At 37.7% G+C, this 23925-nt stretch overlaps 1 pseudogene; it reads left to right on the top strand.

The window, feature by feature from the left end:
• The window catches only part of LOC149208584 (uncharacterized), a 54513-nt pseudogene extending 48115 nt beyond the window's left edge, over nt 1–6398 (top strand).
• The last annotated feature ends 17527 nt before the right edge of the window (nt 6399–23925 follow it).

The following is a 23925-nucleotide window of genomic DNA, read 5'->3' as shown; positions in this document are numbered from 1 at the left end:
AATGTTTCTTTGGAGTACAAGAGGTGGAATATTGGGGTCATATTGTATCTCATGAAGGTGTTAAGGTAGACCTTGGCAAAATTAAAGCCATTAAGGAATGGAGAATCCCCACATCCATAAAGAATCTACGAGGTTTTCTCAGTTTGACAGGGTATTATCACAAGTTTGTTAACAATTATGGGAGAATAGAAGCCCCTCAAACAAAATTATTGAAGAAAGATGAATTTTCATGGAATCCAGAAGAAATGAAAGCCTTTGAAAATCTTAAAGAGGGAATGTGCCAAGCAATGGTCTTAGCTATGCCAAACTTCACAAAAACCTTTACTGTGGAATGTGATGCCCTAGGAAATGGAATTGGTGTTGTTTTAATGCAAGAAGAATGACCCATTGCTTTCGAAATTCATCCAATAAAATGAATTTATTTACACAAAGCTATTTATGAGAAGGAAATGTTGGCAATACTACATGCACTTAAGAAATGGCGACTGTACCTGATCGGAAGACACTTCAAGGTAAAAAAAAATCATGATAGTCATAAATACTTTTTAGAGCAAATATTATCTTTAGAATGGCAACAAAGATGGTTACAAAGATGTTGGGTTATGACTTTGAAATCATCTACAAAAAAGGGAAGTAAAATGTTGTGGCAAATGCACTCTCAAGAAAGGATGAGGATATGGAAGCATTGCTTTGTGTCATTTCTATTATCTGACCGAATTGGATAAATGAAGCAAGGGATGAATGGAAGAATGACAAAGAAGTGTGGGCACTTATTCAAAAGTTACAACAAGATCCCAGTACATCTGATACATTTAGCTGGAAAAATGATTCATTATGGTACAAAGATCTTTTATACCTATGTAAGAATTCCCAACTCAAACAAAATATTCTTGTGGAATTGCATGCCTCTCCCTTAGGAGGGCACTTAGGATTTTTAAAAACCTACCACAGGGTTAAGAAGGAATTGTTTTGGGATGGGCATAAATCGGATATTCAAAACTTTGTGGCAGAATGTTTGGTTTTCCAACAAAATAAAGTTGAAATAATTGAGACCTCGGGTCTATTACAACCTTTATCCATCCTAGATCAATTTTGGGAAGAGGTTTCAATGGATTTTATCACAGGTTTACCCAAGTCCGAAGGAAAGAGTGTCATCATGGTGGTAGTTGACAAACTTAAAAAGTATGCACACTTTTGTGCATTATCGTATCCATTTAAAGCAAGTACAATTTCTACTGCATTTATGGAAAGAATTCAAAAGCTACATGGAAACCCAAAGATTATTGTAAGCAACGGAGATCCCATTTTCACTGGAAATATTTGGATAGAATTATTTTCTTCTCTTGGTACTCAGTTAGCTCATAGATCATCTTATCATCCTTAATCTGATGGGTAAACTGAGATAGTAAACAAATGTTTGGAAGGATATCTTCATTGCTTTGTATTGGATAAACATACATAATAGGTCAAATGGTTACCTCTGGCTGAATGGTGGTATAACACTTCCTTCCATATTGCAGCAAAAATGACCCCATTTATGGCACTTTATGGATATCATCCATTGTTCATCACATCATATTTAAGAGAAAATTCTAAGGTTCAAGCAGTAGAAGATCACATCAAGCATCAAGAACAAGTTCTCGAACTCTTAAAGGATAACCTCACTTTGGCGTAGAATAGAATGAAACAATAGGCATATCAACATTGTAGTTAAAGAAGTTTTGATGTAGGTGATTGGGTATTCCTATGACTACAACCATATAAATAAATGTCCCTCAAGCAAGCTAAGAAGGATAATAAACTATCACCAAAGTATTATGGTCTCTACAAGGTATTGCAAAAGATTGGTACTATGGCATACAAATTGGAGCTTCCTGCAGCTTCCCGAGTGCACCTAGTTTTCCATGTTTCATGTTTAAAGAAGGTTATAGGTGACAAACTCCCAGTTCAAAAAATATTACCAGAACTTGATGAGGAAGGAAAAATCATATTGGAACCTGAAGTAGTTACAGAAACAAGTACTCGATAGCTATGAAATCGATCAATTTCAGAGTATCTCATCAAGTGGAAAAACTTACCAACTGAAGATTCCACATGGGAGGGTGAGAATTTTATACAAAAGCATCCAGAACTACTCAAGTTTTGAGGAAAACACTTTTTTGAAGGAGAGGTGCATGTTAAGTCCGTATAATACTAGTGATTCTCCCATTACTATTGTCATTGTAGCCCATATTGTTATTAGTGTCTCCCTAGCGAACATAATTTAAAGTTGTGGTTGATCATGTTTTTAACATAATATGCCACCTTACTCTATTACATAAATCTTATCAGTCATTCATTTCTATCATTGCAATATGGACCTTGCCTATGATGAGGATGGCGAAATTACTATAACTAGGTTGGAAATTTCATTCACCTATTACTTTGAGAAATCTATTAGTTACAACCCTTTCCAAGTTACCCTATCCAAAATAAATACTTTTTGAAAATGATTTTTCAATACATACTCCATCCCAAGGGGCTAGCTTAAGTAGTTGAAGTTGATTGAACCACCCACTCAACGTATGTTTCTAACGAGGCCATCGATCGCAAGTTCAATTCCAATCAGGTCCCTCTAGGTTACTAGCCTCTATAGTGTCTCTAATGTATATGGATCAAAAATCAAATACTAGTAACTTAGATGCTACCTAATGTTTCCTATGCAAACAGAGGCATGTTTCTGACAAGGAGGCCATGAGTCACAAGTTCAATTCTAGTCAAGTCCCTCTAGGTTATCGACCTATATTGTGGCTTTGATGGATATGGAACCAAAACCAAATCCTAGTAATGACTTAGATGCTACCTAATGGTTCCTGTGCAAACAAAACCTTATCTATTTGAATTTAACATAGTACACTTTCTATTATATTTTCTATATGATGTGTTTGTAGAATTTAGGATTCAAAATTTACAGTTTTTTAGGAGTTATCAATTTTACGTTTCCTAGCATTTAGTTTGATTTTGTGAGTATATAATATCTTACCATGATCTAAGAATTTCTACATGAGATTTCTCAACTAAGTTTGGATTCTCATGTAAAATGGGTGGTATTCCTGTGAAAACAAAGTAAGGAAAAAATAAGCAAGCAACATATGCTATGACTTGACATGCAAATTCATTGATAGTTATGTCTAATTAAGTAATTGTTTTAAGATAAATAAAAAACAAATAAAAATGGACAAATATTTTGGAGAAAATTCAATGTTTTGTTAAAAAGCTCTAGTGGGTGACTGAAACCCACACTTAGATTATTTCAAGTAGGCTAGATATCTTTTTCAAAGTTAACTTGTTGGGTATTTCATACATGGTCAATGTAAGGAGGATTTAATACTCTTCTTTGAAATGTGACATAAAGTAATTGAATCAACCAATTTTAACTGTCCTAGTGTTACTCGTGCTTGTCCCAATTTAAAAGTTATTCAATAAGCTAAGAAAGCCCATGCTCATATTATCCAAGTTTGGTTTAATTTGTATATGATTGAAATGCTCTTGTTACAATGTATATCAAATATGATAGCACAAAGGGTCCATATCAAGTGTTCTCTAGGCATAACCTACAATAACAATATTCCATGATATCCATCCTTTCTAGCGAGGGTGATAAATCTCATGAAGTCTAAGAAGGAATGCTAGATACAATGGGGGCCTTGAAGAGGATGATGAGACCACAAACATAGACCTCTCAAAATCAAAGGCCAAAAAAAAGGGAGGTAAATAAAAAGATAAGACATATGAGATCAACTAAAACAAACCAAGTACTAGATGGAATTCACCATAACCTGTGAAACCAACATAGATCCATCATATGTATGAATCTAACATGAGCCGAGAGGGATCAAATTTCTTCATGTGCAAACTTTTTTATAGTGAAAAATACAATATGTACTTTTTCATTCTTTAAATTGTATTTTGCAATACTATATATAATATCTATAGGAACAAATAAATGTTTTAACCATGAAAACTTATTTTTTTCATGATAAATACATAACATGTACATCTAGACATTTTATTTAAAAAGCATTGAATATTTTATTATATACAACATTAAAATATTTTATTTTGACAAAAAAAATTATGGATAGATATAGCTATGAAGTTGACATCTACATAAATGAGTTAACATAGATGTTCAAATTGTTTATTTAAATATCTTGTTAAGATATTTTTGAAAAGTATAAGATTTAAACATCATACTCACACAATTTTTTTTTCACTTTTAATTACTTTACAACTTATTTGCTTTTATGCCATATTGTGTTCCTCTCAGAAAAACTCCCCTAAGTACCACTCTGCATTATGAGATCTGTTTTTACATAATTAAACCATCATCTACCATCAGATAATGCCATAACCCTCTCGTGCACGGATGATGCCATAACCGTCTCATGGGTCTGCCATCGGACGAAGCCATAACTAAGCCATAATTGTCTCACATCCATTCGTATATACTTGCTAGGAAAAATGGCTTAGGATTTGTTTAATTTATGACCCATAAACTACCCTAACTGTTCTTCCCTTCTCAAAGCGCAAATACAATCATTCTTCCTCTTGAACATCTCACAACTCCTGTCGATTCAATTACTATTCTCTGCTTCCGAAGCGTCTTCTTCATTTGGTTTTATTTTTTTATCAGGTGTGAATATTTAGTAAAACAATAATGTTGCATTAACCATAGAAATACATCCTCCTGACCACTGAAATATATTCTGCATAAAAAATTTGCGTTCTTTCAATATATCGTTTGTTTATATAGAAGTATTCGATAGTCATCGAACATTCGCTAACGTGTTCATCAATGGTGAATCTGTGTCAGATACTTGGATAAATTGGGTAGCTTCGACGATGCATGCAAGCGAAATAATAAGCCTACCAAGAATATTGTCAACTCGAAGCAAGGATTTCCTTAAGCTGAGTTCTCGATATTAACGATTTCTCTGCATTCAAGAAATTGTTATTGCTTCCTAGGGTTCGTTTTTTTATGTTATTTTGACTTTGGTTGGGTTTTGAAGGTGGTGAGAATGAGGCGATTCCTCCTTTGAAGGATTTCGAAAAGTCCTCAGCCAAGATCACGGGGAGGAAGAAGTCAAATTTATACAGAGGTGTCAGGCAGCGTCCATGGGGAAAATGGGCTGCGGAGATTCGAGATCCCAGAAAGGGCATTAGGGTTTGGCTCGGAACGTTTAACACTGCAGAGGAGGCAACCAAAGCCTATGATGCAGAGGCTAAAAAGATCAGAGGCAAGATAGCCAAGCTCAACTTTGCTGATCACTCGTGTTTTGTAAAAATGGACAGTAACAAGAAAATGTCAAGGAAGAAAGTAAAGTCATGTACAAAAAAACCCTAATTTAATGTTGGGTTTGAATATGAACAGTAAGGTAAAACCTTTATATTCCTCAATTCCTGACTTATTAGAGGGTTACTGTGTAAACAACCAAATGGAACCCTCTTTGAAGGATGTCTCCAGATTGAATCTTCCAGCGTGTGTCCCCGATGATATCGAGTATCGGTACTCTAAGTTCCCCAATTCCTAACTTATTAGAGGATTACTGTGTAAACAACCAAATGGAACCCTCTTTGAAGGATGTCTGCAGATCGAATCTTCCAGTCTGTGTCTCCGATGATATCGAGTATCGGTACTCTAAGTTCCTAAAACCCAGTGCTCCATTTCAAAGCACTTCAAATGCATCCACAGTCCAATCTTGTGAGCATATAAATTTGAGCCAAACTTTACAGCAATCATGCTCTTGTGAGATCTGTAGCCACAACTATTCAGAGGTGAGCAATTTCATGTCCACTGCTTATGGCAATGCCGCAAATTCGAACTGGTGAAATCTTCCCATTCAGGAGGTTATTTTGATTCTGATCATAGCAGCAACTCATTTGATGGGGCACATTTCCCATGGGGTCATGAGACGAAAACCCCAAAAATTTCATCTGAATATGATGTTGGACATGAGTCTCTATTTATAGACATAAAATCCCCAGTTCAGGGTGTTGTTAAAGACAGACCTGCAGATACCTCTGTCAGGGTCAATGGTGGGACCAAAAGTTTTGCAGTGGAGACATTCATGGAGGTCAACAATGGGACATAATGCTTTGTTGTCGATATTGTTGTTGAGATCAAAGGTGACACAGAATGCTACAAAATAGAGGATAGCATTGTGCAGATTGAATTTTCCAAAGAATTATCTGCCTTGGAATCATATCTTGGGTTGTCAGAGAGTCCTGATCTTATAGTAACCATGGATGAATCAATACAAGTTGGGGATCAGGGTCCAGGCTCCTTTCCATATGAGCAGTGTTTCCTGAAACCATGGATCTATGACGATCTACCAATTTCAAGTTCAGTTTACTAAAGCAGTCTCATCGATCAACAAATTTCAGATTCAGCTTATCAAAGCAATCTTGGTTCTTGCTTCTGAGGCTTATTATAAATACATAACAAGAAAGCAAGACTCGTGGTATGTGTTGCAGGCCTATGTATGGCATTTACAGTCTTTTAAACTCATGTTTTGTAATTTTTTCTTTATGTTTAATTGTTTGTTTACATTTGTAAAGTATCTCCCACCTGTAATGATGATATAGATCAAAGTCAAATTACATTGCTTGGTTTTTTTGAAGGAGAGTGATGATTTAATTTACATTTTCAAATAATATGTAGTGATAATTACAAGTTAAATTAGGTTTAAAATAATTTAGATTAAAATACAAATTAATATAATGGTTTTTTTAATATTGAATTATTAATATTTGTTTTCTTTTATTTATTTATTATTATTAATTTTTTTTGTTAGCATTGGTTTGACATAGTTTTGATTTGGACTATATAACTATAATTACTAGTTGAATTTATATATTCTAGTAAGTTTTCTTATACATTATTACTTTCACACTATGTAACCACTGATCTCTCATTATGTCCCTTATTCTTTTACACTTAAAACTAGCAATTGCACCACATGTTGAAAAAAAACATTGTAACGAGGTAACATCTCTCTTTTACACTTAAAACTAGAAATTGCATCACATGTTGCAAAAAAATCATTGTAAGGTTGTAGCATAGGGATATTACAATAGAGAAATGAGGGTTGCATAACCATTGACAGTCATACATATCCTCTAGTAGCTCCAAGAGGCATATCATGAAACTAATGATTGAAATTTATTCTTTGCAATATGTATTGTCTATGTGCTCGTATGTGTTCTCTTATATGCGTTCTATTATATGCGCTTGTCTTCCCATGCTTAGAAGTTGGAAAATATTATTGCCATATTATTGTTCCAAGGCAACAGCTGAGGGAAAAAAGGTAGTTACCACAGACTTGGAAACATACATCACACTATCAATAAATGAGAAGGACATAGGAGTTCCACAAATTCTAGTAATAGGGAGTTGTTGAGGAAGAACTTGGACTGTGGGTTCGATATGTTGCTTATTTATGAGCTATGAAGGGAGGCTTGTCTCTCCATGTTTTCCATTTTCTACTATCTCTAACATTTCTCAATGGGAATAAGTGACCTCTATTGACTCTTCAATCATATGGATTGTTTGTGGTATGGCTTTTGTGCACATCACCATGACATTAGGTGTCAATCATGCCTCTTACTCAAAAAATGTATTCTTTCCAAACATGAGTTGCAAGAGGTCGTGAGAATAAGGGGATTGTCAAAAGCCTTGCAGGAAGCTCAAGAAATTGTTAGAAACAAACCAAGCTCGAAGTAATCTCTGAATATGATCATGATGCATTTTGATTATTTTGATGACTACAATCGCACTCTCTTTGGTGGTGGATATGATCAAGAGTAATAGCATCAGTATCACAAAGTAGCTGTAAAGGTCATTGATTGATTGATTGATACATTTATGTCAGGCGGGCAAACCCAAACCTCCCTCTTAAGACACTTGTTATACTCCCAGTTGAGCAAGAGATGAGCCATGACTTGAGATGAGCCATGACTTTTCATATGGATTAGTGTCATTCCCTTATGGAGGAGCAGCGGGAGCCCATGGGATGAGCCATGACTTTTCATATGGATTAGTGTCATTCCCTTATGGAGGAGTAGCGGGAGCCCATGAAATAAATGACAGATACCCACACTTATATCTAGATCGACCCCTTCCTATGACGGAGATGAATCCACTATTATGGTTGTGGCAAAGGATTTGATTATGGAGGCCCAAGCCTCGACCTCAACCAAGGTTCAAGGCCAATCTGTATGGATATTAGTATGAGGAAAATCCTAGATGGAACATATCACTCCAGCATTATCACTCTGGGTATTCTAATTATAAATATGGACGAGAGAGTAAATCGAGTTATAGGAGGAGGCCAAGTTATCCATCAACTTGAAGTAGTCAATGGGAAACCCAAGCATGTACTATAAACCTACACTGTCACCATTTAGATTGGTCGTGCTGTCATCCAAGGATAAATTTTTGTTGTGTACACTCTCCTACCAGTCAAGAGTAAGACTAGCCAATTATGTAATCTAGAAATTGAATTCCAGTGGTCAAACAAGTGATTGCAGGATAAGTATGCACATTGTTGCCTATACTTGTAATCAAATTGTTGAGAGGTCCCGATAGATGGAAAAAGGGACTTTTGTATTGTAGTGTTTTCCTTTAAAAAATGCCCCTTGCAAAAGAGTCTTGCATCCAATTGTTGCAATGTGAATGTGTCTTTTTCTCAGTAATCATGAGTAGCAAGAGGAACATCCTCCAAAGCTTCAAAGTCCCCATATGAACATTCAACTGGTAGTTCCATATGTCAGCAAGAGCCCAAGTCTGAGGAGCCCAAGCTTGAAGAGCATGCCTGGTCCTATAAAAATAGAGATTTTTTCCTTTGAAAGCAACAATGGAGAAGAGACAACCCCTTCATCTATTGGGGATCTAAGAAAATGGCTGAGATGATTACTACAACCAATATGTTTATTCTACTTTAGGTCAGGTTTTATATTAGCATAAAGTTGTCAAAAGTCTAATTAGCTTAGTTCAGGTTGTTTGTTTTTTTTAATGTGAGAATAACTAGGGTAGGCACAAACTTTTTTTTTCCCTCTAGCCTTTCCGTTCATCTAACTCAAATTCATAAGCTCAGACTACCCAGAAAACAACACATCAAGCTCTAACAAAAATCATAATATTTCTAGGAGATGAGCCATCCTATTCTATGTTATTGCCTTAGGGCGTTTCCTTTGCAACATATGGTGCAATTGCTAGTTATTATTATAGCAGATATTATTTTTCTATTTAGAGCACAATTTATTTATTTTTATTTTAAAGTGGCAAGTGTCAACTCTAAGAACATACAGGCTTACACATCCCCTCATAGAAGATAGATCCATCAAAGTAAAAATCTAATATGAGCCGAGATGGATCAACTTTCTTGAGGTGCAAACTTATTTTAGAGCACAAAATTTTCTTTAGATGTAAACTTATTTTAGAGTGCAAAAAATAATGTGTAATTTTTTATTGTTTAACTTGTATTTTGTAATGTTATATAGATTACATAACATGTGCATTGACCCATTTTATCAGGTCACATTAAACTTATTGTTTTTTATTAATATATTTTTAAGTATATGTAAATATTAAAATATTTTATTTTAACTCACTTTGGATATTTTATTCTATACCACATTAAAATATGTTCTTTAGAAATTTTTTTAATATATATATATATATTCGTGTCAAAATATTTTTGAAAAGTACAATGTCACAATTTTTTTTTTTTTACTTCTAATTACTTTACATGAAATTATATCAGGTCATATGGACAACTAATTAAATATGAATAGCATATATATATATATATATATATATATATATATATATATTTTTATAATAGTTGACATTGCTATAGAACCAACATAGATCTATCTTAAGTATTGATCTAATATGAGTCGACAGACATCAAATTTCTTCATGTACAAGCTTCATTAGAGTTTAAAATACAATGTGTTAGTTTTCATTGTTTAAATTGTATTTTTGAATGCTATATAAAGTATGTATAAGACCAAATATACATTTTAACCATAACTTTTTTAAATGATATATAATATATATATAATTGGCATTAAAATATTTAACATAACATGTTCATCCAAAAATTTTTTAGTGTAAATTAAAATAGTTTTTTATTATTATTACATTTTTACATATATCTATTAAAATATTTTATTTTAACAAATTTTATCTATATAGAGATATATGAGAAGTTGATATCCACATAAATTAGTTAACATAGATCTACAAAGAGTTTATATAAATCTTGGTTGAAACATTTTACTCACATTTGTTTAGTTCGAACTACTTTATAGCATATTCATTTTTTATTATTATTATAGTTGACATTATGTTTCTATTTAGAGCATACATTTTATTTTTATTTTAAAAGAGCATGTGTCAACTCAAACGGACGGACAAACAAATTTACACATCCCCTCATAGTAGATTGTAGAAACTTACAGATCCCCTCATAGTGAATTATAGTATAAGTCTCTCAAGGCAATTAACTTTAAGTATTGTAATAATTTCAACAATTAACTTTAAGTATTGTAATAATTTCATTTATTTAGCAATAATGGACAATCAATTGTTAATTTGGCAATAAACCAATCAACAACAAATTGCAAAGGCATCATACTCTTGACTCCAGTGTAACTCAAAATAAAGCTTCGTTTTTTAATGTTTAAAGAAACCGATAAATCTGTAAAAGTGCAAACTATTTTTTAAAAACTGAAACTATTTTTTTAAAACAAAACTCAAAGGAAAATCCTCAAAGATTTGATCCTTTAATAAATCTAGATTATATATATATCTATATATATATATAATTTTAATTTTAATTTTTTTATAATTTTACTAAATTAAAATATTTAAGTAACGTAACAAAACATTACGATACCTATTTACCACAAAAATATTAGAAAAATTCCATAACTTTAAACTGGACTTCTTTGTTTACGAGGTCTGTACAATTGATATCAACTCAAAATGGAACTGAAATCAATAAATGCTCATACGATGTAGTTCAACCAGGAGAATGCGTAACGGCTTAGCACATTTCAAAACAGAGTAAGCTGACTTCATCATGTCCGTTGAGCTATGTGACTTTTATCCTCATAGACTAAACAACTAGATGTTGCATCGTACAAAGTCACCACAGACCCGGCAGTTTTATCTATGCTCATTGAGTTCCACGATACCATCATGGATTCTAGATGTTGCGAAGTATAGACACTCAATATTTCTGGGTTTTTCTGTTGACTCTTGAACTTTAAAAATCCCTCCCAGAGACGCATGAACCGGAATTATAGATATTTCCTATCCCAACACCCTAAACCAAGGCGTACAGCAAAGGGGTTTGATTCCTTGTTATTTCTTCAAAAGGGGTTACCAGTAATCTGAGCAAGAACATAGGACATTCTTAAAATGACGGAAACGGTTAGCGTCCCTGACAATAATTTCTCGTCCAGTGATAATGGAGATAAATTTGAAGGCAGTATGGCAGTCACCAAATACAGAAAGAATTTTAATAATTTAGATAGTTGTCCCAGTGGGTGTGTTTATTAGACCAAAAGCAAGAGGCAGTTTTTGGCTACGGTGACAGATAACATCTTTCTTATCACATACTACAGGGACATACGACGGAAACTCAATTCTGATTATGACACCGTGGATTTGCTTTCCCTGGTCAAGGGCTGCAAGGTCAGCACATGCCCTTAGCACAAAGACAAAACTGCATTCATCGTATTCCGCAACTGCATCTCCCTCAGGAAGTCTCTCAAAAACCTGGCGGGCATCAAATTTATGTGTTGACATAGATTACATTGAAAAAAAATACCCATATGTTTCAAAATTTGCCAATTCCACTCTGAGTAAGGGTACCTGTTGCTTTGGTTTACCCTGCTGACTGCTCCCTCTCTCTGGGCTATGAAGAATATAAACCACAATTCATCAATACTTTTTACTGTTGGGGGCAAAGGAGAAACCAGTTGTTGATCTCCCCCATCTTTCTCTTTGATGTCTCTGCGTATATCATCTCTGTATCGTAAAACGAATCAATTTTTTAAGGATAATTCGCCGAATCAAATGAACTAACGAATATTAGAAATTTTTTGGACGGATTCGGCCAAATTTAGTAACGATCCCAACAATTGCATTCTCTACGAAAATCCCGTTTCAAGTACATTATCATGGAATTTCCTTCCATGATCCAGCGCTTCACATGCGGAGAGCACACTGGCCTACATTTAAGTAGACCAATTTTCAGACCACATCCAATGTGAACCCAGTCTGACCCTCAGCCTGTCTTGCAGTGGTCGTATCGTAAATAATTACTTGCCTATTTCATATAAATGTCCCATTTTTTTTTGGAAGCAACGAAACCGAAATCGCTATATGTATTGTTGGAAATATTAATCTCAACTACTGCGTTAAACACATCGAAAAACACCATGTTTGCCCACTCAACAACGTTGGGATTTTGTTGGCAAGGGGGAAGGATTAAAGTCTAAGTAGAACATCATGCTTGTCCACTCAACTACCGCAGGGTTGTGATTTTGTTGGCAGGCGGAAGGACTAACTTTAAGTAGAAGTATAATTATTTCGCAACACACTCAGCAACACACTAGAATTTAAAGCACTTAATATATAGTTGGTAAAATGTATATTCAAGCATTTACTAGGCAATTCCAGCAACACACCAGAGAATTTAAAGCACTTAATACATGGTTGGTAAATTGTATATTCAAGCATTTACCAAGCAATTCTTAGTTGCAGTCCGCAACGTCAATCTTTGCAAGTTCAAAAAAAAACCCATTTTGTATAATCCCCCATCCCGTGTCTTAATGATTTGCTCCTTCATGTATTAATGTCAAAAATGTAGGTTTGCCCCCACTGAAGTGTCAGTAGGATTTTCTTTGTTTTACTTGGAGATGTAACCTCCATTTACCAAGCGAATGTATTTTAAACCTTCACAAGTAGATTTACTGCAACCATTTTTCTTTTAGTATGTTTTTTTTTTTTCTACTGTGAGTTTTGTGTTTTAATTAAGCCAATGGTTTTAAACCTTCACAAGTAGATTTACCACAACTATTTTTCTTTTACTATGTTTTGTTTTGTGCAGTGAGTTGTTTTAATTAAGCCTTTGGAGATTTGATTTGTTGCTTTAATTAAGCCTTTGTCCAGTTGAGCTCTAGCTGGAGATTTGATTTTCGGCTGAGACTTTTCTTCTCTGCCCTTGTAAATTTTTTACCAGCAAGTAGAAGTTTTTTTTCACTAAAAAATGGCAACATCAAACACAAGCTTGACTAATCGTCAGATACCTCAGTTTAATGAAACTAATGTCTTTGCTTCTCAAGACATTTGGAATTTGGTGGAGAATGGTTTTGAAGAACCAGCAGATGTAGCAACATACAATGCCTTGTCTCAAGCAGAAAGGCATTTGACATACAATGCCTTGTCTCAAGCAGAAAGGCATTTGTTGAGGGACAACAGGAAAAATGATGCAAAATCTCTCTTCTACATTTTTCAAGCAATTCTTGAAAGTGTTTTTCCAAGGGTTGCAAAAGCAACGAAATCCTCTAGACAACCTACCAAAGCATGGAAAAAGTTAAGATAGCAATGATACAAATGCTAAGGAGAGATTTTGAAACACTCTGTATGAAAGAGTCTAAGAATGTAGACTTGTTTTTTACACATGTAATTGGGTAGGTTACTCAAATCGGGTCTCATGGTGAGACACTTGAGGAAAGGAGAATAGTTGAGAAAGTTTTGAGAAGTCTGCTAGAAGGGTTTGATGCTATTGTTGTAGCCATGTAAGAGACAAAGGATCTCTAACAGTTCTCAGTGGATGAGCATCATTCATCACTTATTTCTCATGAACATAGACTAAATAGAGAAATAAGCTCCTCACTGGAGCATGCCTTCAAGACACAAGTTTCATTTGGTCAAGGTAGAGGCAGAGGAAGATCACATGCTAGAGGAAGAGGAAGAGGCCCACACAAAGGTGGAAGAAGCAACTCTTCAAGCTCAAGTGGAAGAGACAACAATCAAAATCCATGTCAAGGTCCATGTCAAAATCAAGCACAAGGTTAGAGATATGATAAATCTCAATTCCAATGTCATTACTGTAAGAAGTATGGTCATTATGCAAATGAATGTAGAAAGAAGTAATACGACATTAGTAACAAACCAAGTGTAAATTTCACAAAAGAAAATGAGAACCATGATAACACATTTTTAGCTTGTAATGTAGCACAAGAAAAACAAAGTGATATATGGTATCTAGATTCAAGGTGTAGCAACCACATGTCAGGGAACATAGAAATGTTTTCCAATCTAGATGAAAGTGTGAAATCTCAAGTGACATTAGGGATTGATAGAAAAGTCTTTGTCATGGGAAAAGGAAGAGTTAATATCCTAACAAAGAAGGGGTAGAAGAAGTACATCTCAGATGTTTACTTTGTCCCTAGTTTGAAGCATAACCTCATAAGCATTGGACAACTCATGCAAAAGGGCTACAATGTCTTTTTCAAAAATGATGAGTGCACAATTTTGGATAAGCCTCCAAGTAGACAATTGATTGCAAAGGTTCAGATGACAAACAATAGAATGTTTCCCCTAAAGATAAGATCAAATTTGAAGGAAGAAGGTGCACAAGCACAACTATCAATGAACTCACAAGAGGATGGAAGAAAAGATGCAGTTGTCACACAAGTAAACTATCAAGCAGAGGTCAAAGATGAAAATTGGTTATGGCATTTGAGATTTGTATATATCAACTTTGGAGGTTTGAATTTGCTACATAGAAAAGACATGGTGAAGGGGTTGGCACTTACGGAAAAATCAGACAACCTATGTGAAGGATATATCTTTGGTAGGCAACATAAAGAGACATTTCCAGTAGGAAAGTCAGTAAGGGAAAAGACACCTTTGAAGATTGTCCAGATTTATGTGGACCAATCCAGACACCATCAATTGGTGGCAACCACTATTTATTGACATTCATAGATGACTACACAAGGAAGACATGGGTCTATCTCCTAAAACAGAAAAGTGAAGTGTTTGAGTGGTTCTATCAATACAAAGCTCTTGTTGAGAAGCAAAGTGAAAACTACATCAAAGACCTTAGGATTGACAGAGGTGGCGAATACATCTCAAATGATTTATTACATTTTTTTAGGGAGCATTGAATTCACAAGCAATTTATAAAAAGGTATACGCCTCAACAAAATCGTGTCGCAGAAGGGAAGAATAGGACCATTATGGAAATGGCAAGGAGTATGTTGAAGGCAAAGCATTTTCAAAATTATTATTAGGCTAAAGTTATCGCTTGTGAAATGTATATCATTAATAGGTGTTCAGCGAAAAGTGTCAAGAATGTGGTTCCCAAAGAGGCATGGAGTGGAAGAAAGCATAGTGTCACTCAAATGAGAGTCTTTAGAAGTGTGGCATATGCACATGTCCCAGATGAGTTGAGGAATAAGTTGGGCAGCAAGGGGGAGAAATGTATATTTATTGGATATAGTGATGAATCCAAAGCATACAATCTCTACAATCCATCAACCAAGAAGGTCATAGTCAGCAGAGATGTGCAATTCATAAAAGAGGAAGGATGGGATGGAAGCTTAGAGAAGACAGTGAATGTGAAAGCATGTTTACCACATGAGGACAAAGATGAATTGACAATAATAAGCAATTCTTCAACAGTCACTCCCTCTACTCCTATTCAAGAACAACAAAGTAGGTAACAATTAACAATGTCAAAATATAATAGGATAGTGTCGTGCAGTCAAGCAAGTGCTTCTCGAAGCATGCCGCAAAGCACAACACCAAGTGACATGTCAATCCCATCTTCAGCAGGAATAAGAAGACCAAAATTGATAAATTTGAAATGAGAAAGATGAAGTTGATAGTAGAGCTGGTCTAAATTCCTAATTTCATTATTTTGTCATGTAGATGACCCAATTGATTTTGAGGATGCAGTCGAAAAAGAAAAATGGTTTGCGGTAATGGAGGAAGAAACAACAGCAATAGAAAAGAATTACACATGGGAGTTAGTGAACCTTCCACAAGGAAATGTAGCCATTGGAGCGAAGTGGGTCTATAAGACCAAGAGTAATGTCGAAAGGAAGATTGAAAGGCGTAAAGCAAGGCTAGTTGTTAAAGCATACAAGCAACAACAAGGAAGAGATTATGCGAAGACATTTGTGCTAGTCACAAGGATGGAGATAGTGCGTACAGTTGTGGCAATTACCACGCGACATAAATGTAAAGTATATCATATGGATGTAAAACCAACATTCTTGAATGGAGTGTTAAAAGATGAAGTGTATGTTGCGCAACCACCTGGTTATGAGATAGAAGGGCAAGAAGACAAAGTGTATCAGTTGAGGAAAGCTCTTTATGGGCTGAAGCAAGCATGTATGGACCTGAGGTCCGTGCGACGGGCAGGGCGACTCCACCGTGTGAAGGACGTGTGAAATTTGAAACGAAATGAACCTTGGACGAGTTTATACGAAGTTGGGCGAGTTGAGAGGGTAGTCCCATCAGTTGGGCGGGCCGACCCTCCACTAAGGCGAAGGCAACATGTTGAACGAGTCGGCTTGGGCATTGGGCATGGGTTGGCCGGGTGACATAACCCACCACCCACTCGTATATATTAGTGGACAGTTTGTGAAGGCAAATCATCATTCGATCACATGAGTTCGAACAAGGAGTTTTGCAGTGTGTGGATGAGCCCGCACGATGGGCGGAACTCGGGTGTAAAACTAGTTCAAAAAAGTCGTTCAGAAAAGTCGGGTGAAAAACTCAGGTGAGAAACGCGGGCGAAAAACTCATGCAGAAAACTCGGGTGGAAAACTCGTGCAAGAAACTCATTCAGAAAACTCGGGCGAGGTTGTCGGGCAGAACTCGGGCGAGGTCGTTCAGGCAGGACTCGGGTGAGGTCGTTTAGGTAGGACTTAGGGGAGGTCGTTCGGGCGAACTGGGTGAGGTCGTTCGGGCGAGCTGGGTGAGGTCATTCAGGTGAGCCGGGTGAGGTTGTCGGGTGACCCGGGTGAAGTCGTTCGGGCGAGCCAGGTGAAGTCGTGTGGCGACCCAGGTGAGGTCGTTTGGGCGAACTGGGTGAAGTCGTGTGGCGACCTGGGTGAAGTCGTGTGGTGACTCAGGTGAAGTTGTTCAGGTGAACGAGTTTGGGTGAATGGGTGGACGTGCAGATAGGTGGCCAGGTGAGGGCACAACCTGCACACCGAAACGAAGAATCATGCGGATGGGCGACTTGGGTAGGTCACGTCGTGCACAGCGAAATGGTGGAAATGGTGAAGTGTTGAGGTTGTGAATGAAGGTGTGACTCGTGCGGAGGCGCCCGTGTGTGGTGACTTGGTTACGACGAGGCACGCCCAAGTTGGGCAAGCAACACGATCATGCGACAAGGTGAATGAAGGGTTGGTGAGTATTGTGGTGATCATGCGGAGGCACCGACAAGCTGGGCAACCGAGTTTGCCAAAGTTGGAAATTGGGCTAAGTGTAAATTTGGGGTTTCCCAAGATTTAACTTGTACTTATAGAAGAAGATTATATATATTGATTCGGGCAGACTCATATTGCATGGAGTTGCCCCTCCCTTTTTACTGTTGTGCATTTCTATTGTATAATGATGTTTATGTGAATGTTATGGGCTTTCATTGTATAAAGGACAAAGGTAATACTTGGTAATGAAAAATAAACTAAGTATGGAATGTTAGGCATAGTCTACAATCATAAGTATTGGTGAAAATAAAATGGTTGGTAGTGTCGCACCTCGCTATAGTGCAGTTGGAAGAGTACCACCAGTGTAGGGTCGTGATAGGTGGTATCAGAGCTAGTGTCAGGGAGCTGGTGCTGGTGTTGAAGCGTTGAAGCTTATACACACCTGCACTTCATGACAGGTGGTATCAGAGCTAGTGACCTGAGTCAAGGAGTTGATTCTACGAAGACCGAAGACTTGGTAGGGAGCTCAAGTTTTGCAGGTGACAGGTGGAATATCAGGGTGATTCAGGTGAAGGGTGAAACTGCTTTAGCAAAGGTGAAGCTTTGTGCTTGGGCCAGGCTGAACGACAAGGGATGGTAGGTTTGGAAGAATGTGAAGGGAAGCTCTTGCTTACCTTATATAGGTTGAAGTAGATGAAAGAAGAGAACTCCCGGATTTGAAAGGAACTTGAAGTCTTGGAAAGGAATGTTGAAGACAAACTTCTTCAACTTGGTTGGACAATGGAGTAGGATGAAGTTGCAGATTGTGCTAACAAGGAAGAGGAAGCTGTGAAGATTGAAGATGTTGCAGATGTGACAACGATGGAGGATGGACTTGAAATTGATCAAGTTGGACCAGGATCGTGTAGTTTGCAGATATGGATGGATGAGGTTACTCACATGGAGGAGCCTCATGATGATGATGTAAGTGCTATTGATACTTGTGTTTCATTTGAGCTTTTGGGAGAAGAACCATATGCAGGGAAGAGCAAAGTCGGTTTGTCGATGCAAGAGAACATCTTACCATGGATGTCTATGATGAGACCTTGTATGGAGAAGCAAGGGTTGTTGATTGTTGCAGGACTTGTTGGGATTTTTTGTGACCTTATGATAGAAGGTACAAGGGCCCGTGACAAGGAAGGAACATGATGATCATTGCAGAGGATTGAGTCATGCTTTAGACACATGGAGAATTGGCTAAGTTCCCGGCATGACTCATGGACATATTGGAGGGCACATACTTGAGGTATGATGATACTTGGGTGAACTTCTCATGCCGAGACCAAGAGCAAGTCTTGGTGCAACCTCTAGTGGGGGAGCTATGATGGAGAGACTCATGTGATGTTGATATGGTTGGGTGACCGAGTTCACTAAATTGAATATTGCAGACTTGGATGGGGATGACCAATTGTTGTGGTGGGTCTACTTGGTTGGACTACATTGGCAACTTAGTCATGGACATTAGGTTGGAGACATGGAGCATGGCAGTCTTATGCAGGGACATTATGCAGAGCACTTATAGAGATGTCATATGGGCATCCAATGAGGAGTGCCAAGGAAAGGATGTTGTGTAGGTGGATTGCTGGTGTGACATGGAGATGTGTTATTTATGAGTCGATGGAGAGGTTGTGCACTTATGTATAACAAGGCCATGGACTTGGATGGAGTTGTGAGCAGACTATGGAGCATTCCTACTACATGGAGAGCTGAGGCATCTTGTAGAGACCTTTGGGCCAAGACTTGTATGCTTGCTGAGATGTTGGTTGGAGATGACTCATGGAGCTCATGATGACATGAGGTTGTGACTTTTAGGGACTTCATATATGTTGGACTTGGAGGATCTGATGCATTAAGGAGCTGAGGTTAGAGACTTTGATGCAGAATGGGATGCATACTTCTGAGTACATGTATGGGTGTGGCTTGGAAGAGTGACTTGATGTGGAGGATCGATATGAGACACTTTGGAGTGACAGAGTTACAACGATGATGATGCCTTGGTGATAACACTTGGGCATGGGTTGAGCCGAGACTTAACCACTTTGACACATGGGAGCTGATTAACCTATGATCATGGGCAGCACATGGATAGATGAGACATGTGTATACTTGTTTCTATGACAAACTTGAGGGATGGCACATTACAGATATGATGGACGTTGCTTCATGGACCTAGATGTGGCACATCGAGAGTTGGAGTTTGATGAGATGATCTCTTCACTTTGAGGAGATGGATGTTTTGCAGATGGATGATGATGTTGGATAGAAAACATCATGGACAACATGTTGCAGATGAGATGAAGACTACTTCATGGACCTGGGAATGGCTTACTTATATGGAGATGGATTCTTGATCGAGTTGAGGATGTGACAAGATGTTCAGAGAAACAACTGATGGTGGCATGAGGATGTTCACTCTCATGGTTTGAGCATGATAGTTGGAATGATAACCCGACTAGTTCAAACATGGGGGCCGGTAGTGCATAGAGATGTGTTAGTGTTATGTTGGAGTATCATGGCAGTAGTTTACATGAGGACAACACATGATGAGGTCAACACGAGATGTTGTAGGAAGCATGTAGCTTGAGATGGAGGGGCCAACCTTCCATGATGGGGAGCAACATGTGGAGATTGTGACAGGGTGGTTGATGGTCATGGATTGAGATGATTTTCGATATATGACATATCGATGGGGTGTATACCTTGGTATGGTGATCTTGGTGATAGGTGGTTGTCGGGATGAGATATTTTCGAGGATGAGAATGACTTCAAGTGGGGAAGGATGTATGGACCTGTGGTCTGTGCGACGGGTAGGGCGACTCCACTGTGCAAAAGATGTGCAAAATGTGAAACAAAATGAACCTTGGACGAGTTTATACAATGTTGGGCAAGTTGAGAGGGTGGTCCCACGAGTTGGGCGGGCTGACCCTCCACTCGAGCTAAGGCAACATGTTGAACAATTCGGCTTGGGCGTTGGGCATGGGTCGGCTGGGTGACATAACCTACCACCCACCCATATATATTAGTGGATGGTGTGTGGAGGCAAATCATCATTCGATCACACGAGTTCGAACAAGGAGTTCTCCAGTGCGTGGATGAGCCTGCATGACGGGCGGAACTCGGGTGTAAAACTCGTTTAGAAAAGTTGTTCAGAAAATTTAGGTGAAAAAGTCGGGTGAGAAACTTGGGCGAAAAACTCGTGCAGAAAACTCAAGCAAAAAACTTGTGCAAGAAAATCATGTAGAAAACTCGAGCAAGGTCGTCGGGCAGAACTCGGGCGAGGTCGTTCAAGCTGGATTCGGGTGAGGTCATTCAGGCAAGACTCGGGCGAGGTCATTTAGGCGAACCGGGTGAGGTCATTCGGGAAATCTGGGTGAGGTTGTTCGGGCGAGCCCGGTGAGGTCGTCGGGCGACCCAGGTGAAGTCGTTCAGGTGAGTTGGTGGAGTTGTGTGGCAAGCCGGGTGAGGTCGTTTGGGTGGACCGAGTGAAGTCATGTGGTGACTCGAGTGAAGTCGCGTGGCGGCTCCGGTGAAGTTGTTCGGGTGAACGTGTTTGGGTGAATGGGTGGACGTGCGGACATGCGGCTGGGTGAGGGTGCACTGTGCACACCGAAGTGAAGAATCGTGCGGACGGCCGACTTGGGTAGGTCGTGCTGTGCACAACGAAACGGTGGAAACGGTGAAGTGTTGAGGTTGTGAATGAAGGTGTGACTCATGCGGAGGTGCTCTTGTGTGGCGACTTGGTTAAGACAAGGCATGCCCAAGTTGGGCAAACAACATGATCGTGCGACAAGGTGAACGAAGGATTGGTGAGTCGTGCAGTGGCCGTGCAGAGGCGCCGAGGAGCTGGGCAACCGAGTTTGCTGAAGTTGGAAATTTGGCTAAGTGTAAATTTGGGGTTTCCCAAGATTTAACTTGTACTTATAAAAGAAGATTATATATATTGATTTGGGCAGACTCATATTGTAGCGAGTTTCCCCTCCCTTTATACTGTTGTGCATTTCTATTGTATAATGTTGTTTATGTGAATGTTATGGGCTTTCATTGTATAAAGGACAAAGATAATACTTGGTAATGAAAAATAAACTATGAATGGAATGTTAAGCGTAGTCTACAATCGTAAGTATTGGTGAAAATAAAATGGTTGGTAGTGTCGCACCTTGCTATAGTGTGGTTGGAAGAGTACCGCCAGTGTAGGGGCATGACAAAGCACCTCATGCATGGTATAGTAGGATATAGGCTTACTTGTTGGACAATTATTTCGACAAATGTGACATTGAGCCTACTCTCTACATCAAAGAGAGTGATGGTAAGATTTTTATTGTTGTCTTATATGTAGATGATTTGATTTTTATAGGTAGTGATGATTTCCTCATTGCTGATTTCAAAGAAGTCATGAAGAGTGAATTTGAAATGACTAACTTGGGATTGTTAAGATATTTTTTGGGCATAGAAGTGAAGCAAATATAAAATGAAATTTTTATTTCTCAAGCAAAGCATGTAGCAGACATTTTGGAGAGGTTTAATATGCAGAGCAGCAAGCCCGCACCAACTCCAACTGTCAGGGGGATGAAGTTAGAGAAAAGAAGATTTGCAGTAGCAATGTCAATCTGACATTATACAAAAGCATAATAGGTAGCATGATGTATTTGACCACCACTAGGTCAGATATAATGTAATCAATGAGTTTGGTGTCGAGGTTCATGGAGACACTCAAGGAGACGCATTGGCAAGCAGCGAAAAGGATTCTAAGGTATGTCAATGGGACAAAATAGTATGGTATTTTACATGCCACAGCAGATGATTTCTGGCTAGTTGGTTACATTCACACTGACTAGGTAGGAAATGTATACAACAGAAAGAGCACATCAAGATCTGTTTTTCGTTTGGGTTCTGGAGCCATTTCATGGGCCTCCAAGAAGCAACCAATAGTGTCATTGTCAACAATAGAAGCTGAATATGTCACCGCAACAACAACAATGTCCCAAGAAGTTTGGATGAGAAGGATGTTGAGGAATCTTCGCCATGACCAAGAGGGAATGACAACTATTTTCTGTGACAACACTTCCGTAATTGTGTTGTCAAAGAATTCTATCTTTCACAAGAGGACCAAGCACTTTGATGCTCAATATCATTTTCTTAGAGACTTAATTAATGATGGCGAAATTGTGTTTCAGCACTGCAAGTCATAAGAACAATTTGCTGATACTTTCACAAAGCTGTTGGCATGTGAAAGTTTTGTTTTATCTCCGAGACTGTCTGGGAAACCTCAATAGCGGAAGTTGTGATTAAGGGGGAGTGTTGGAAATATTAATCCCAACCACCACCTTTAACACACTGAAAAACACCATGCTTTGCCAGTCAACTACTGCAGGGTTGCAATTTCATTTGTAGGTGGAAGGACTGAGTAGAAGTAGATTGATGACCATTCCGCAAGACAACAGAGAATTTAAAGCACTTAATACATAGTTGGTAAAATGTATATTCAAGCATTTATTACGCAACTCTTAGTTGCAGTTCGCAACCTCTACAAGTTTAGAAAAACCCTCATTTTGTATAATCGGCCATCCCATGTCTTAGTGATTTCCTCTATCATGTATTAATGTAAAAAATGTAGATTTGGATAAATATGAATGCAAAAATCATTTACAAGGTTGAGCATGTAGAGGCGAGTCGAGTGTGTAATTATGAGAGGTAGTGAGGAGAAAATCGAGGAAATATTGGTGGGCAAGTGAAATAAGTTTTACGGAGTTGTACAGACAATTACTTGCAACCCAATGAAGCCTAAAACACAATAAGATTTTCTTTCTTTTATTTGGAGCTGCCGCCTCCATTTACCAAGTGAATGTATTTTCATATGTTTTATATCATAATCTAAAATGTGGTTTGCTGTGCTATGGTTTTAAACCTTCACAAGTAGATTTACCACAACCATTTTTCTTGGAGATTTGACTTTCCACAACTGATTCCGAAACCGGACTCCTCTCTTCTAGCCTTGTAATTTTTTCTAACATGTATTTTATGTGGCAATTACAAGAAGAACAATGAATATTTAAGTTTCACAATTGTGTTTCACTTTACCACATTTAAAGTAACTCTTAAAATCACCCATTGAATGAAATTAAAAGAAGTTGTAAGTTGTAAGCACTAATTTGAATGTATGACCTATTTTAATTTAGTTTGGGATTAGCAAGGGTTTTAACATAATAGGCCCCTCACTCTAATGCATAAGCTTCCCTTCATTTCTACAAATGTAAAAAAAAGTTTTAAATTGAATGCATGAGCTATTCAAATTTTACTAGGGGTTAGTAACGTGGTTTGTAAAGTTCTAATTTTATTGGGAGTTAGTAAGGTTTTTAACATAATAGGCCTCTC

Source organism: Pinus tabuliformis, chromosome 1_2 (genome assembly GCF_031772625.1).
Source record: "Pinus tabuliformis cultivar Carrire ecotype Pingquan chromosome 1_2, CPIR1, whole genome shotgun sequence".
Lineage (NCBI taxonomy): Eukaryota > Viridiplantae > Streptophyta > Pinopsida > Pinales > Pinaceae > Pinus > Pinus tabuliformis.
The sequence above is the reverse complement of the archived record's forward strand: the minus strand, read 5'-3'. Positions and strand labels throughout refer to the sequence as shown.